The sequence below is a fragment of the Macaca mulatta genome, chromosome 4 (assembly GCF_049350105.2).
Source record: "Macaca mulatta isolate MMU2019108-1 chromosome 4, T2T-MMU8v2.0, whole genome shotgun sequence".
Lineage (NCBI taxonomy): Eukaryota > Metazoa > Chordata > Mammalia > Primates > Cercopithecidae > Macaca > Macaca mulatta.
In genome coordinates, this window is record NC_133409.1 from 167,329,717 (window position 1) to 167,347,918 (window position 18,202).

The following is an 18,202-nucleotide window of genomic DNA, read 5'->3' on the forward strand; positions in this document are numbered from 1 at the left end:
TCCCCCTGGCCAGCTGAAGAGGGAGACTGTCCTTTTTCCTAGGGGAAGGCAAATGTCCCCAATTCCCGATGTCTCTGTGTCAGGAAACTGTTTTTTCTTTGCTCTACGTGTTACCCCATAAACACAGTGCTAAATGTAATTGCCCAGTTCTTTCACCTTCTTTATTCAGGACTTCAGGTAACTGTTAAATGATATTTTTAAGGATGTGAGAGAAGGGAAGTGAACTAACCACAGTTTAGACACATTGTCTTTTTCCAAGTTCCAAATGAACTTTTGAAACAAAGTCTATTTGCACATCAGAAACCCTGTTAAGGTTTCCTGTATTAGCTACTGAATGAAATAGGAACTCAAATGAACTGGTTAAGGATTGGTCCCTCTTCCCATGAACACACACCAGTGGGTTTACATAAAGTACCTGTGGTCAGGGGAAGAAAGAAGAGAATGACCCTCGATAGCTGCTTTCCCCTCTAAGTACAGGAAGATGATGCACATAGTTCTAACTGATTTTCACCTGAATAATTAAGAGATTGTTATGGGCTTCATGACTCAAGAACTGTATCTTCAAGATGATCAAGAATTTTAAAATGGCACTTCGTTTGGCTATTACAGTAAAGTGCTATTTTAATAATCACTGGAATTCCTCTACTCCAAAGAGCTCTTAGTACTCCATGTTTGCATTTAACTTATGCTCACAAGATTTCAGAACAGTGCTTTCAGATCTTACTTCATTATACATTTGGGGAAACTGAGACATGAGGATGATAAATGAGTGCTGTGCCATGTTTTGACCACCCACAAGGCAACCTACCTATTCACACCATCACAGAAGGCACCTAAGAGTTAAAATTGTCCTTCAAAGTTAGTCTGTAGCTGAGAAAGGAACAGGATGCAGGCCTCATTTTCTGGGTTCTGGGTTCTACTTTGTAAATCAGTAGTTCCCAAATTGGCAGTGGTTAAGACAGCTTGTTTAAAGTTCACCTTTCCATCCTGCCTCAGACGCCCGGAATCAGAATCTCCAGGGAGTGAGGCCAGAGTGGTGTCGAGCTGCATGCCCCACTCTGATGCTCAGGCACATTTGGCCCCACTCCCAGCTGTGGGCCACTTGGGAACTTTGCTTGGCTACCTCTAGATATACTGGTTCCTGTACCTTCCAGTAGTCCTGTTTGCTGTCTGGATACTTTTGTCTTTGGTATGTGTATTAGGCCGTTCTTGCATGACTATAAAGAAATACCTGAGACTGGGTAACTTATAAGAAAAGAGGTTTAATTGGCTTATGTTTCTGCAGACTATACAAGCATAGCCACAACATCACTTGGCTTCCAGGGAGGCCTCTTCTGGGGAAGTTCACAATCATGGCAGAAGGCAAAGCAAGAGCAGACACTTCACATAGCGAAAGCAAAAGCAAGAGAGTGAAGGGGAAGGTGCTACATACTTTTAAACAACCAGATGTGCATGAGGTCAGAGCCTCTAATTCCTGCGTTGTTCAAGGGTCAACTGTACTGATGCTTGATTAAAGGGTGTGAGAGCTGGTTTTGCTAGAAGGAAGTGGGAAGCATAGGCATTGAACGCCTTGGGAAGGCCTATGGAGGAGAGGCGAGAAGCGCTAATTGGAAAGAAGACAGCTAACCTTACCCAACTAGCTGGCTTCAGGCTGGCCCTAATCAACAGACTATGCTCGATTGCTTGATAAGAGTGATCCAAACTTGGTTTGTTTTGTTTTTTTAATGAATACAATTCTAGTTACTAAGAAATAGGGCTTCCTGGCCTGGAAATATGGAAACAGCAGCCCCTTAATAAAGTGGGGTGTTGGTGCCAGCTGTTCCAGGCTATCAGATGAACACCTTTTATATCTAGGACACAGGTAATAGCAGGCTCACCCTGTTTTATTATATCTGAAATTCTGCAGTGCTTTTGCTTACACCCCAGGGCCGCCTCTATAATTTAGGCTTGTGCCTTCAGATGGCTCTCTTCTTGATAAATCATACTGGTAATGTGAAATCAGTTTTAAAGCTGGGAAGGAACTGAATGCGTAATCAAAAAGCTGTACCCAATTTGCTCAGCCCAAGAATCTGACAGTTCGAAAGGTAGAAAGTGCTTCATGCCAAGAGTGGATTGTGAAATGGATTAGAAAATCAAGGCTGTTATTGCAGGTGTGACTTTGCAGCTCATGGGTACCCCTGACAGCTGCAGAATAACCCCATCATTTTGACTAGGACTATCATTTCAAGTCACTTTAACTGTATTTTTTCCCTTAAACTACAGATAAGAATCAGGATTCAGAGTTAATTTCCTTCTCCTTACTAATCTGTGAAGAAAAATGAGCCTGTTTATCAGGTTCTTGGGAAGTTGGAAATTCAGCTAGATTTAATAATACCCTATGACAAAGATGAAGTATCTCTGAGAGTAATAGAAGCAATATATAATGTGATATTCTAAAAGTGTTTTCAATTATGCATTAGATTAAAATGGAAAATAAATTATAGGTGAAATTGTACATAACAAAAAAGATTTCCAAGCTCCATCCCTGACCCACTTACAAAGAGCCATATTCGGTAGGTCAGAATTCTGATATGGCAAAAGGAGCTGATGATCTCCTGAAGTTTGTCAAAACGGGTTTGACAGGTAGTAATAAAATAATAATAAGAATAGCTAATGAAAATGCCTATATGCCAGGGCAAAGCTAAGCACATACATCTTTCTCATTATTGGCACAAAAAGAAACATTCAATTAATATTAGGTATTGTCACAGTTGTCACATATAACCATTACAATCCTATGAGTTATGTACCCTTATTGTCCCCATTTTGCAGATGAGGAAACTGAGGTCCTAAGACAATTTGCCCAAGCTTTCACAGCCATATGTGCTAGACCTGGGGGATCAACTCATTACTAGGTGACACGGGACTCCATGTTTTAGACTATCATTCTCTAGTGCCTCTCTGCTGTCCATGTTGCCCTTGTTCAAGTTGTCTTCATCCATGTGGCAAAATCAATTACGCAACTGAAAGTAAGAATCACACAGATTACATATGCAAATTTTAGCATTATAGTTCAGAGTGTGGGCTTTGGAACCAGCTCTGCTACTTACCAGCTGGGTCACCTTCTGCAAGTTACTTAATCTCTCTGTCTGTTTTCTCATCTGTAAATTAGGATAATACTACCTCCGTCATAGGGTTGTTGGAAGACAAAACTTAACGTCCAATAAGTTTTCTGTAAATATCATAGATTATGTTACTAAATGTACCTGCTATCTTAAATGTAAATAACCTCTCTGTGACATCTTTGCCTAAACAGTGTTTGTTTAAAATTTTAGTTAACATCTGAAAGACATTTTTCACCTTGGAAAGACACCATCATCCTGGCTGATAGCTGTAAATTCCAGAAGACTGAGCATACCTCAGACTGTGAGTGATGGCCAGAGACAGCCTTAAGCCACAGGGAATGGAGAGTCTATGGTACCAAGTACGCTTTGCTTTTGGAATTTGCAGACACTTGTGATCATGTGTGAAGATGACTTAAATGGTCAGAGACCTTTTTACACTAAGCATGTGTGACTGTCATTTCAGCTATAGCCAGAGCTACTGCTTTCAGAACGGCCAGTTCAGTCAGCTTCTAATTAGCAAGGAGGCATCTGCCATCATTGGAGAGACATGAGACACTCCAGGCAGGCTCCCCTGCCAGGAATTATTAACCCCACATCTGTCATTCCACTATCACAGCTTCATCTCTCTACATCTCAAAAGGCTTTCTCTCTGGAAGAATCCACTAATAAGATTTAAGTATGTCTGGAGGGGTCTATGCTTATCAGAACTTACCTTGATTGGCTAATCAGTTGAAATCCTCTGGAAGCATCCTGGTGAGAAGTAAAACCCTTTCAGGAACTGGATCCAGGACAGTGAGAGAGCAGGCAATGAAGCCAACCAATGGGGCTGTGTCCTGGTGTGGATCTCCAAACCCCCTGAGGCATTAACCTATATCTTGACTATGAAGAGACATTCAATAAAATCGAGTTAACGGTTTGTGCCTTTGTCTACAAGATAAAACAGAAAAACTTCTCAGACCCATTAATGCCCATATTCTTCACATGCCCACATTAAGGATTCCAGGAGCAGCCTGAGGCTTTCCAGAAAAAATGAAAGGCCCGATAATTAAAGTGTTTGTCATTAACCATTAGTGATTCACACATTTAAATCTAATTAAAAATCGGCTACTCTGCCTAATAACCGTTGCAAAGGAGGTAACTGTTCAGCAATTCTAAGCATTTAACCTCCATCTTTAGCAGGAATACACTCTTACCAAGGGCTGAGCCATCAGGGGCTTTCTTCTTTATTTTTTTTTTTTTTTGAGACAGAGACTCGCTCTGTCGCCCAGGCTGGAGTGCACTGACACGATCTCGGCTCACTGCAAGCTCCACCTCCTGGGTTCATGCCATTCTCCTGCCTCAGCCTCCCGAGTAGCTGGGACTACAGACGCCCGTCACCACACCCAGCTAATTTTTTGTATTTTCAGTAGAGATGGGTTTCACTGTGTTAGCCAGGATGGTCTCGATCTCCTGACCTCGTGATCTGCCCACCTCGGCCTCCCAAAGTGCTGGGATTACAGGCGTGAGCCACCGAGCCCGGCCGGGGCTTTCTTAAACGCAGTTTCTCTCAGGCAGGTTGAACTATCATCCATCCATTAATGATGCTGTCTTCAAATTCTTGGATGCTGATGTTATTCAATTATTTTTAAGGTGAAGCAAGAAAGGATCTGAAGTTCGTGCATATGACCAGAGAAGAAATTCTCTCTCCAGTTCTTCACAGTTAGAATGAAAAACTTTCCTTACCCAGCAAAGAGACATTCAGAATTTATATTTAAGTGTTAATCTTGAAACCAAACTGTTTTATCTTCCACGTATTTGCTTTACTTTTCCTCCAGAGCATATTTATTCATTTTTAAATTCAAAGTGTCATAATTAGTCTTCACAAAAAAACCTATTGCCTCTGGGTTTTTTCTTTAAATTTATTGAGGAAGAAACTGATTACTAAATTGTCACGCTGATACCTTCATATATCCTTGCTCAATCCCCCACCCTGAAAATCACTTTTGGATTTTTCAAGCCTGTCCTACCTGTTCAGTTTTCTAGTTATGGAGATGCAGTGATGGTAATCATATGTGATCGTGACAGAGAGGAACACTGTTCATAATTATTTCTTTCCTCTCCTTTCCTAATATAGTGTACAGAATCCAGAAACTATTGACCTAGACCAAGGACTCAAATTTTGTCAAAGCCTTAAGAGCTCTGTCCTCTTCTCCTTATTGGGAACCCCAGCAGAGGGAGGATATAGGCATATGGCAGTAACAACTGGCTTGGAAATCCCAGATGCACCCGGAAATCCCCACTTGTGACAGAGGATGTATGCTTTGGAGACAAGAACTGAGATTTGGGTCAAAATCTTGGCTCTGCCCTTGGTTGGTGGGACTTCAGAACATTGTTACCTAGTTTCTTGAGCCTGTTTCCGCATTTGCAGGAATGTGGATTAGACAAAGTCCATCACAGATTTGTAATAAGAATCAAACAAGGCCACTTTTTTTCTTTTTTTTTTTTAACAGGGTCTCTCTCTGATGCCCAGACTGGAGTGCAGTGGCACTCCCTGCATACCAAGATCATAGCTCACTGCAGCCTTGAGCTCCTGGCCTCAAGTGATCTTCCTGCCTCAGCCTCCCAAAGTGCTGGGAATACAGGTCTGAACCACAGCACCTGGCCACAAAGCCACATTTGAAAGCGAATGGAAAAGATATTTAACGCATGTGAATCTCCTGCCTCATCCCTGGCGATTGGTTATGAGTGTCTAACTCCCTCTATCAACCATTCTCCTGTTCAGAATCTTAATCTAGTCTTGTCCTTGGCTGCTGTCCTCAAGGAATAATGATTTATGAAGGTTCAGGTCAGAATGCTAATTTAAAAACCTTTGTAGCTGCTAGCAAGACGGACTTAAGCTACACATACAGAATAATAAATATGGCGTATAGAGTGGGTTGAATGGTGCCCCCTCCCAAAGACATGCCCATGCCTTAATGCCTGGAATCTATGAATGCGATCTTATGTGTGAAAAGAGTCTTTTCAGATGCAATGAAGTTAGGGATCTGGAGATGAGGAGTTCACCCTGGATGATCCAGGTGAGCCCTAAGCGCATTAACAGGTGCCTTTATAAGTGTGAGGCAAAGGGAAATTACACAGACATTACAGGAGAAGGTAATGTGGCCACAGAGAAAAGACTGGAGCATTGCTGCCCCAGGTCAAAGAATGCTAACCATCACCAGAAACTGGGAGCAGCCAAGAACAACCTGCCTCAGCCTCCTGATAGCTGGGACCACAGGCACGCACCCCCGTGTCTAGCTACATTTTTTTTGGTAGAAACAGTGTCTCACTATGTTGCCCAGGCTGGTTCCAATCACATTTCTGCATGGTTGTCCATACTTTGTTGAACCTAAGCATAAAAATGGACAATTCCCTTGTATCTTCAGGTCTTCATTCTGAAGTTTTCTGTGTATATACATGAAACTTGTATACCTTTTCTCCAATTAACCTGCCTTCTGTAAGCTGATTTTTCAGTGAAACTTCAGAGGGCCCCAATAGTAAAAAAGTTCCTGCCCTTGGTAGAAAGGATTTCTAACTAGAACCCTTACTAAAACAATGGCAGTCGAGATGAGGTCAAGGGTAGATAGAAGAGTTCCTTAGAATATTGAAGTCATAGTAAAGCATTCTGCTTTAAATCATCGAAAGTGTCCCATGAGTATTATGGAGAAATAAGAAGAGAAACTATATTTAAATAAAGCATTTACCTTCACACTTACATATCAATTTTGATGGTGCCTCTGAGTCACAAGTACCAATACACTTGACATTATTACCAGCAGGGGACTTTCCAGCCCCACCTTGCAACCAGCTCAAATCTAGAAAACAAGGATAATGAGGACATCATCCATCACCCCTCCTGCATAATATGCAGTTCCCATAACCCCCAGTATTCTACCCTTAAAGAACAAAACTGAAGTGTTGGCTCAGTTCTCTGACCTTCTTTAAAAGCTTATATATCACCATTTGGCATCTTCAGGTTTGACTCACACAGGATATTGTGTTCTTTTCATGAGCACACGATGAGCTCAAGTTCTCTCAAGGGTATAGCTATATGCTTAGGAAGGAAAGTTTATAAGATTTTCTTCTTTACTAATTGAAAATTAGCTTCTCATAAAAAAAACAATTTTGGTTTTTTCCTAGGGGTGCAGTACAATTGGAAGATCAGAAAACATCAAGAACAAAATATTGGATGGAAAGTAAAACTATATTAAGAGTGGTTGGGAACTCTAGAGAAACAGTGGGTACCTTCAGTACTTGTGCTATTATTAAGATTGGAGTTTGAGGCCATTGTCTTACATCTTAGTTCAAACAGGCGAATGGGCTTTTGAATCATCACCGGGGGAGGGTAAGTGGAATCCAGCACTTTTTTTTCTTAAGACCGAGTCTTATTCTGTAGCTCAGGCTGGAGTGCAGTGGCACAATCTCCGCTCACTGCAAACTCCACCTCCCGGGTTCAAGCGATGGAATCCCGCATCTTTTACAAGACACTATGAGTTGCTTGGGTTGTGTTGCAACTCCTTTAGTAAGTATGTGACGTTTTACTTAAGTCAATACTCTCTCTGTCTTCATTTCTTCCCCTTATTTGATACATTCCATTGCTCTCTTCCACAAATGGCAAGGAAGCATCAGATAGCACTTTTAGATATTTTTGACTCGACTCTTTTCAGGAGAAAGTTTTATATATGCATTTCCTGCTTCAAAATACAAGCTATCCCTAGAGACTAAGTAGCTTATTATTAGAATACTAACTTCACATATTCCTGTACCTTTGTTCGAAACACATAGTATGTACTCAATAAATATTAACAGCCTGCTGAGTTAGTATGTATGAAAGTACATATTGAGCATCATTAAGTAAAAAGTACCAAATGAGTAAGTCATGAAGCAAAGAGTAAGTCTTTAGTAGGCAGCAGGAAAAGACTAGAATGGACATGCGCAAAGCATGACCAAGAGACCAGTATTTAACCAGCACCTACTACATGTCAGTTACCATCTAAGCACTGGAAATGCAGTGGACAAGACAAGCCCCTCCTCTCATGGGACTGTCACTCTAGCTGGGGAAACGGACAATAAACAGCTAAACAAGTATAAGGCAAAACTGTGTGCTCTGCTTGAGAAGAATACAGATATTCACCTGAAAACAAAAGTAAGTGTTGATTGACTGCTAGGTCAGTTGACTCTGGTGCTTTTCATCCTTCTATTTTAAACCCCCAAATTTTGACCTCTTACAGGGCAGCATACTTTAAACAGAAGACACCCATGTCTACAGGCCTAGGTTCAGAGCCTCCGTTTTATTAAGGCCTTTTCCAAGTTTCTACCCTTACCCCTTGAAAGCAAACTGAACTTCAAAATCATGAGTTATTTTTAAAAACAATACAAATAGATGAGATTAGCCAATCCCAGGAATCTCAGATGTAGTCTATCCATCCCTATGACTTACAGATTGTTTTCTAATGATATTGCAAACAATCTCAAATGAAACCAGCATAAAATACAGTCTGGAAAAATTGCAACTCCAAGTACTTCTATGATAACATGATGATTGATAAGGAATATTGAAAAGAAAAAGGGACTGGGCACAGTGGCTCACGCCTGTCATCCCAAGCACTTTGGGAGGCTGAGGGGGGTGGATCACCTGAGGTTAGGAGTATGAGAACAGCCTGGCCAACATGGCAAAAACCGTGTCTCTACTAAAAATATAAAAATTAGCTGGGTGTGGTGGCAGCACCTGTAAACTCAGCTACTCAGGAGGCTGAGGCAGGGAGAATCGCTTGAACCCTGGAGACGGAGGTTCCAGTGAGCCAAGATCACCCCATTGCACTCCAACCTGGGCAACAGAGTGAGATTCTGTCTCAAAAATAGAGAAAATAAAAGAAAAAGGAAAAATGAATCTATATCACGGCCCAGAGCAGGCACCAAAAGTCTAAACTGGTTTCTCATGGTGTGTTCTGCACATCTAGCAATGGGGGTATTCATTTATTCAGATCTTAAACAAAATATACCATGTCAGACACTCTTTGAAATACTGGATACAGCAATGAAAAAGTCAAAGTCCTTCTCGAGGAGTTTATATCCTAGTTGTGAGGGAGACAGGGGGTGTAGATAGTAACAAAATATGCACACTTACACATATATACACACACTGACATGCTGATAAATGCTATGAAGAAACACAAAGCAGACATATTTTAAATAAGATGGTTAGACAATGAGTGATCATTTGAGCAGAGACCCTAACGAAATGAGGAAGTGAGCCATGCTGATGTCTGGAGAAGAGCATTCCTTGCAGAAAACAAAAAAACAAACAAACAAAAAACAACAACAAAAAACAGCAAGTGCAAAGGTCCTGAGGCAGGAGGATGAGCAAGGAAGCCAGTGTGCCTGCAGCAGAGTGAGCCAAGGGTACAGTGGTGGGAGGTCAAGTCAGAGAAGTAATGGAAGGTCAGATCAGGTAGGGTGTCATAGGCCACTCTAAGAATTTTGACTTTTACTGTGACCGAGATGGGAAGCTATTGGAGGAGTTTGAGCAGAGGAATGACACAATCTGACTTGAGTTTTAAAAGCTGCTATATGAAGAATAGACTATGGGGAGCAAGTTTGGAAGCAGGGAGACCACTTGCATAGCGAATGTAATAGTCCGCGAGGAAGTCGGCAGCAGTTTGGACTAGGATGGTCAAAATGAAACTGCTGAGAAGTGGTCAGATTTGGGATATGTTTTCATAGAGCCAATAGGATTTGCTGATTTTTACATGCAGAGTGTTAGAAAAAGAAAGCCTCCAAGATTTTGGGATCAAGCAACTGGAAAGTGAAGTTATCATTTACTAACATGGGGGAGATGAGAACTAGCTGGGAGAGGCAGATTCAAGAATCTGGTTCTGAACATGTTAAGGTTGAAATGTCTGTTATACATCCAAGAGGAGCTATTGATTAGACAGATTATGCCAGGTCAGAAATGAGGGCTGGTATCATAGGTGAGAAAGTTCTATGATCAAGGGATTTGCAAATGCTGGGTTAAGCATAACAGGTTGCTTTACTCTAGAAGTTCTTTTTTAAAAAATATTTATTTATTTATTTACTTACTTACATACTTACTTTTGAGATGGAGTCTCGCTCTGTCGCCTAGGCTGGAGTGCAGTGGTGTGATCTCTGCTCACTGCAAGCTCTGCTTCCCGGGTTCACGCCATTCTCCTGCCTCAGCCTCCCAAGTAGCTGGGACTACAGGTGCCCGCCACCACGCCTGGCTAATTTTTTTGTATTTTTAGTAGAGACGGGGTTTCACTGTGTTAGCCAGGATAATCTTGATCTCCTGACCTCATGATCCACCTGCCTCGGCCTCCCAAAGTGCTGGGATTACAGGCGTGAGCCACCACGCCCGGCCTAGAAGTTCTTAAAGTCTTTAATTCGTATGTACTTTGTGAACATCCAAGAGAAGGACTCAAGTTTTCTCAAACTTATTTAACTATAGTACACTTAGTTTGGGGGCTTTCAGTCACACAACAGGCATACCTTGGAGATATAGTGGGTTTGGTTCCAGACCATTCCAGTAAAGCAAATATTATAGTAAAACAAGTCACATAAATTTTTTTATTTCCTAGTGCATATAAAAGTTATGTTTAGACTATCCTGTAGTCTACTATGTGTGCAATAGCATTACGTCTTTAAAAATAATGTACATACCTCAACTTAGAAATACTATACTGCTAAAAATTGCTGAAACTGACACATGAAATGAGCAAGTGTTGTTGGAAAAAATGGTGCTGATGGACTTGCTTGACTCAGGGTTGCCACAAACCTTCAACTTGTTAAAAAAACGCAGTATTTGCAGAGCACAATAAAGTGAAGCACAATAAAATGAGGTATGCCTGTATTATTCCATAGGACACCTGAATACTATTGAAGACAGCCAATACTAGTTTTTTTAATAGAAATGGCTCTACCTTGAAGCAGATAACACACAAAGCAATATGAGTTTGGAGTTTATATGCTTTCATCAGTACCTGATTAGTTTTGTGCATCTTAGTATTTCCACCTGTGAATTAATAGAACCTCATTCTAGTTTAGGAAGCAGATTCTTAGGAGTTTGGTTAGATGAATCAGATGTCAAGACCTTGGTCAGTTCATCCCTTAGGTGAACTAATAAAGACAAACTTCTAAACCTGCAAAGCAAAGGACTCAACCTCATGAAGCCTAGGCTGAAAGAGTACAACCTGCCTTTGTTCATCACTTTTCTTCAACTCAATAGGTCTTCTAGATTTAGGCCTCTGTGTCTCACACTGATCTTCACCAGTTTTATCCTAGGACCTATTGTTCTATCACCATCACGGTGCTCTTCCCTGGTGATCTCGTGTTTGCCCATAACATAAACCACATATACACCAAATACTCACAAATCCACATCTCCGACTCTGGCTCTCCCCTGAATTCTAGATGCTATTTCCAGCTACTGACAGCACCTGTACTGCAGTGTCCTAGAAGCATCTCAAACTCAGTGTTTCCCAAAGTGTATTCTTCTTCCTGAGATGTCTATTTCAATGTATATCACTATCATGCTCCTGTTGCCACAAATAGAAACTTAGACTCATCCTCCCTGCATTACCTCCATCTCCCTCATCAACGATATGCAGTCGTTCATCAGGTCCAGACATGGCGACTTTGTAAATCTCTCCCAGTCTTGCTCCTCTTTCTCCTCCACTGTCAGTACCTCAGTTCAGGTCCTCACTTTCTTTTGCCTGAATTGTCTCATTAGCTTCCAAATGGTCTTTCTGCCTGCTGGATAGGACTACCATTAACCAGAACTCGTAGTTACTTCCAGAGTTACCATGTCAAATATAAAACTGGTTGTGTACCTCCCTTGACTAAAAGCCACCACTCACCTCCAGAAGAAAGCCTTACGACAGCTTCAGTGCCTTTCACAGTCTGGCCCAACTAGTATTCCCTACCTCACTGCCCACCATGCCCCCAAGACACACAGAACAACTCCTTCCCATGACTCAAACTTTCATTCTTCTGTGCCTTTGCACATGCTGGAGTCTTGCCTTTGCTGAGAACACATCCCCTCTCTCTTCGCCCCTGTCCACACCAGCACCCTTTGTCATCTTTATCCAAGTAAAACATCCTTTGCAGAGTCTTCTTCCCAATCTTCAAACAGGCAGATCTCCTTCTCTCTGGGCACCAATAATGTTTATATGGAACACAGGCTTTCCCCGGCCTTGGCAGCCTGGAGATACAATAGAAGAATATGGATCATCAGAGTGAGAATCCCCTCTTCTCAGTCCCTAACAACAAAAGTTTCAGGCATTTGAGTTTGCAGAGAATGAATGAAAACTCTTAGGCAGGCGTTTTTAAGGCTAAGTCAGAAAATGATGACACTGATGACAATGATGCTTAGCCACATTTAGGTAAAAGAAACACACCCATGAAGGACTGAAGAGTGGAATAGCAAAGTGTCAGGAGACTGGGGCTGAGAATTTGTTCAGGAGCCAAAGGGAGCTCCGAGAAACTGAGTTGTCTTCTGGTCCCATCAGCAGCTGGAGTTCATGAATCTTATTCTAGAGCTCAGCTATGTTTTCCATGTCTGCTTCTCTCTGGGTCTATCCATATCTGCCACTCCACCAGCCACCAAATCTCTCTCTATCTCATATCCATATTCTCAACAACAGAGATTCTGATTAACAGACCACCTTGGAGGCCTCTGGAAGACCTTTAATATGTCTCTCTTGGATCAGGTGCTCCAAACAGTTATGGTCTTAAGGGTTTCAAGCTGTAGAGCAGAGTTGTCACAGTGACCAGAGACATGGCAAGTATTACGATGGCTTGTCAAGTTCAAACACCTTCCTTCTGTCTGGAGAAATCCCTCATGTGTTCACAATGTGTCCCCAAGCAGCCATGATGGTCCTCAACTTCCTCACTATGTAGCATTTACTCTCTTTCCCTGTTACCTGGATGTTCGCTCTGTGGCTCCCTGGTCACTGCATAGACACACTCCTTATACAGATGGTGACCCTGTGCTCCTGCCTTTGCCTGCCTGGCCATGGCTCCTGGAGGCAGCCCGTAACCTCTCTGGTGTTAGCCTGCAACCATACTTGTATCAGAATGCAAGGTCCTCATCTGACTCACATCTGGCTTTAAATTTTGTTAGGCCACAAAAGGGAGTTTCCAGTAGTGTCTCTCATGATTCAAGCTTTGTCCTTTAATTTGCTTGTTTGCTTCCTTACAGCTTCCCCACTCTGGAGGAATCTGACACATTCAGGAAGTGAAACCAAAAGACAGTTTGACCACTACCTTCAAAAACCTCCCTCCTTGCCAATCCCTAGCCAGTAGCCCAAACAAGATTGTAGATTTTGAGTCTCTCCTCAGGGTAACTTCCTTGTCTCTCAAGGACACCACCTAATGAGTGAATTGTTTATATATGTTAGCATAAAGCTGAAGCCGCAGCCTAATTTCTCCATGGAGTCATGCTCTGCCCCAGGAAACTCATCAAACTCCCAAAACCCGTGACATTAGTGCTCTATGGTTCACCTACCCCACCACCACCCTCGCTGTGCCCCTGAAAAGGTGGAATTTCAGAGCCTGAGTCTTCTCTCTTGCTCTGAGGATATACAACCCTGGGTAGCATTACTCAGATAATTATGGCATAGCACTTACCATCGTATACCATATGTATCTGAGAGGGAAGGAAATTAATATTTATTGACCACCTAGTATAACCCGGGTTTTGCATTAGATGTTTTACATATGTTATTTCATCTGCATGCCCAACCTTTGAGATGGGTATAATCATCTCTAGTTCACTCATAAGGGCATAACTCATAGAAATGATGTGCCCTGTCACAAGGTCATGCAGCTAATGAGGACCCAAGCAGGGAGTCACACCTAGTTGGTCTGATTCTGACATCTGAACATCTGTGTTCTCTCCTCTCCCGCTTGCTGCCTCATGTTTATGTATATGTCTCCCTCCCTCCCACTGACCATGAGCTCCTCCTTGGCAGTGACTAATTCATCATTATATCCACACTGCATCTGTCACACTCTAAGTAGGAGCTCAAACAACATTCTCCATGAAAGAAGGAAGGGAGGAACGAAAAGCAAAAGTCCCTAGATTTTGCCTTGCACTTAGTAAGTGCTTAACAAATGTGTATGAATGCACACCAAGGTTCCTGAGAAGCCCTGGGAGCTTTCCTCTGAAGACATGGAGTGATCTGATTGGCAGGATGCCATTTATCAGTCTCCTCCAGGCAAGCTTGTGAGACAGAGTAAGAATGACGGGGCTGGAGTGAATGTAATTTCAGATGAAACCATTAGAGTCTCCGTACTGCGGGAAACTGGGACGTGGAATTAAAGTGCGCTTTATAATTTATACTCTAATGCAAGTGGGATGTGGAAAGGGAAACCTTTCTTTATATTCTGATGCCTGTTCCTCTGACTCTGGAATTGATTATCAAATGAACAGAGCCTCTATAAAGGGAGAGAGTTGGGTGATTTAGGAGCCACCCTTACCCCAATCCTAGAGCTCTCCTCCCGTCTTTCGATTTTATGTTTCTATTATTTGGATAACAGGAGGCAGAAGAGAAGAAGCTGCCAGGCTGGGAGAATGGCTGTCTGATGAGCTGCTGTCAGGTCCACAAGAGCGTATTTCACTGTGGTCCTGCATCCTGTCCCTGAGATAGGGTAATAAATCATTGCATATAAAGGTGTCAATGTTTCCACAGCCTGTGTTCATAAGAGAGGTGAGCTGGAAGAATACAAAGTCAATGTTCATGGAACTCTGCTTATGTTCCCATTCCAAAAGACAGAACGAGGATATTTCAGGGATTTCTATTTTGGGCAGAAGTAAAGAAAGAGATAATGCATTTTAAATTTATACTATTATCTCATCTCTGAGAAGAAATCAGGGGGATCAAAAAGTTAAAGACTTCCTAGGCAATTCATTATCTCTCAAGGCCTCACAGATTTTAAGATGATATGATTTTTAAAGCCAAGGGAAGTAATACCTCTTCCTTATTTTGTAGCTGAGGGAGCTGGAACCCACAGGCAGAAGGGCTGGTAGAAGCTTGCACTAGTGAGAAGCAGAGCCTAGGCCACTCTCAGGAGTGGACAGCCTGCAATTCCTGGAGTGCTCAGCTCCATCCCTGTTCTATTCTTATTTCTACCAGCATCGCAGGATTCTGTGTCTGTAAAATAAGGATAACAATACCTACTCTTTACAGACTAGTTTAAGAATCAAATGGGACAATAGATACAGGGTGAAAATGTTTTGCAAAGTGTAAGCCCTTTGAGGTGCTATAAATCCCTATGCAAATATAAGCATTACTAACATTGTTGACATTAAAACATATTTGCTCCTAATTTATCATGAGTATAAATAAATAATGACAGGTTTACATTCTTCAGAGATGACTTTTCAGGAGGCATTTTCTTTTCACCTCTCTAATAAAATTCCTCTAAGTTTTCTTGACAAGCTCTTTTTTCCCCCATATAGAAAGTAATATGTGCTTATTATAGATAATTTTAAAATGTCAAGACATAAAGAAAAAATGTTTGCCATAGTTCCCAAACCCAAAGATCATCACGATTAATCTTTTGATATATTTCCTTCCAGTTTTCCTCCATGTATATTATATCAGAGTTATGATCATATTAAATTGGATATTCTATTTCCCAGTTTTTCATTTACCATTATAACTTATATATTTCCCACATTACAAAAACTTCTTTTTAAGTGCTTAATGATTGCTGGACATTTTATTCTATGGCTATATCATAGACTATTTCATCATTTCTTCTTATTAGCTATTAGGTTATTTTCTTTTAAAAACTATTATACATAAAGCAACAACTGTCAATAAGGCTTTTCTGTATCTCAATTTATGAGGAACATACAAAGATAGTTTACTAGAAATAAAACCCAAAAAATACAAAAAGATTTTGATGCATTTGCTGAATTGCTTTCAAGAAGATTTTATCAATTTATGGCCAGGCACGATGGCTTACTCCTGTAATCCCAGCACTTTCGGAGGCCGAGATGGACAGATCACATGAGGCCAGGAGTTCAAGACCAACTTGGCCAACATGGCGAAACCCCATCTCCAGGAAAAATACAAAAAAATAGGTGGGCGTGGTAGGGCACCTCCCAGCTACTCAGGAGGCTGAGGCAACATAATCGCTTGAACCCCGGAGTCGGAGGTTGCAATGAGCTGAGATCGTGCCACTGCCCTCTAACCTGGGCGACAGAATGAGATTCAGTCTCAAATAAATAAATAAATAAATAAATAAATAAATAAATAAATAAAACAGCAACAACAACAACAAAAACGAAGATTTTATCAAGGTATAACTGGCCCACCAATGGTATATGTGTTTCCTAGGGCTGCTGTAAAAAATTACCATAAACTAGATGGCTTAAAACAACAGAAACTTATTCTCTCACAGTTCTACAAGCTAAAAGTCTGAAATCAAGGTGTTGGTGGGGCCATACTCTCTCTGAAGGCTCTGGGGAAGAATCGTCCCTTGCCTCTTCAAGTTTCTGTTGGTTGCTGGTAATCCCTGTCCTTCCTTGGCTTGTGACAGGATAACTCCAATCTCTGCCTCCATCCTCCATGGCCTTTTTCCTTATGTAACTGTACGTCTCCAAATCTCTCTCTTATAAGAACACGCATCTTTAAATTTAGGGCTTGATCTAATATAATATGATCTCATCTTAAGTTGATCATATCCACAAAGGCCCTATTTCTAAATAAGGCCACATTCACAGGTACCAGGGATTAGTACTTCAACATAACTCTCTGGGGTACATAATTCAACAAACAATAAATGATATACGTGAGTTCCCAACCCATCATGCAGTCCCCAGCAATATTGCTTTATATTTTAATTGCATTATCTACATCCTCAAAACAGGCAATAGATTTCCATGAAGATCTTCATCCATGTTAGGCATGGTGGGGTGATTACCTTTTAGAGGTCTTGAAGGCTAGAATTCCTTTTGCATAACCAGGCTTGATATTTACTTATGTTAATTTTTGGAAGCAGCACTGATCTGCTTTTGATGTGTACCTGTGTGCCATCCCTGCTGTAGGCTCCAGCCTCATCACAACCTTGGGAAGGAAATTCTATCAGAATCTGTCCTGAAAAGAGGGAAGCTCAGGAGCTTGGGAGTGAGACAAAGCTGGGTTCAAATCCCAGCTCTGCCACTTAGCACTGTTTCACCTTGAACTGTGTACTTAATGTCTCTAGCCCTCAATTTTCTCCCCTGTTAAATGAGAATAAAAAACATGTATGTGTTAAGCACTTAGCCTGGCACATAACAAGTGCTCAGTATGTATGAGCTATGGTTATTCATGTTTATTACTGTAATCATTATTGGTGTCATTATCATCTTGCTGCTGCTGCTTCTCAGTTTTTGTGTCATGAGGCTCGGTCCCCTTGCCTAGGCATGCCACGTCTGGGCACTGTTCCTGGAGCTCAAGTGTTTTCTGTCTGGGCTCTGACTCTGCAACCCAGGCATTTATTGTCTGTGTTCCTAACATGCACCTTGCATATTAACATTCTTACCCATATGTCTCTAGGTCCCTTGCAGGGCCTTGCTATCCACCACCAGATCTTCCCCTCATGTCACTGAGTATTCTCTGCTATAGAACCAAGCCCAGGCATTGTGGTATCCCCCTTGTGCAAAATCATATTTCAGAACCCCAAACCTGACCTGCACATCCAGAATTTGCTTTGCATATGAGTCCTTCCACCCAGTCTGACATCAGACATTGCACAGCATATTCCTTTAATCAGCCCTTTCCTTACAATCAGTATGGTACATTGTGATTTTCTGACAGTTGATGACTGGTGTCTGGATAATACTAAGCCCAATTCCTTCCTAAGCCCAATTCCTTCCTCTTAGCCTGTCCAGTCTCTTCTCTGCTCAAGTCCTGGATTCAACAATGAACTTTACTAGAGTCATCCACATTATTGGCCTTGAAAGGATTCTTCAGTACCGTATAAAATAATGCCTAGAATTAAAAAAACAAATGACATTTCCCCCAGATTCAGCAGTGTTTTATTCCTCATGTATTTTACACCTAACGGGATCA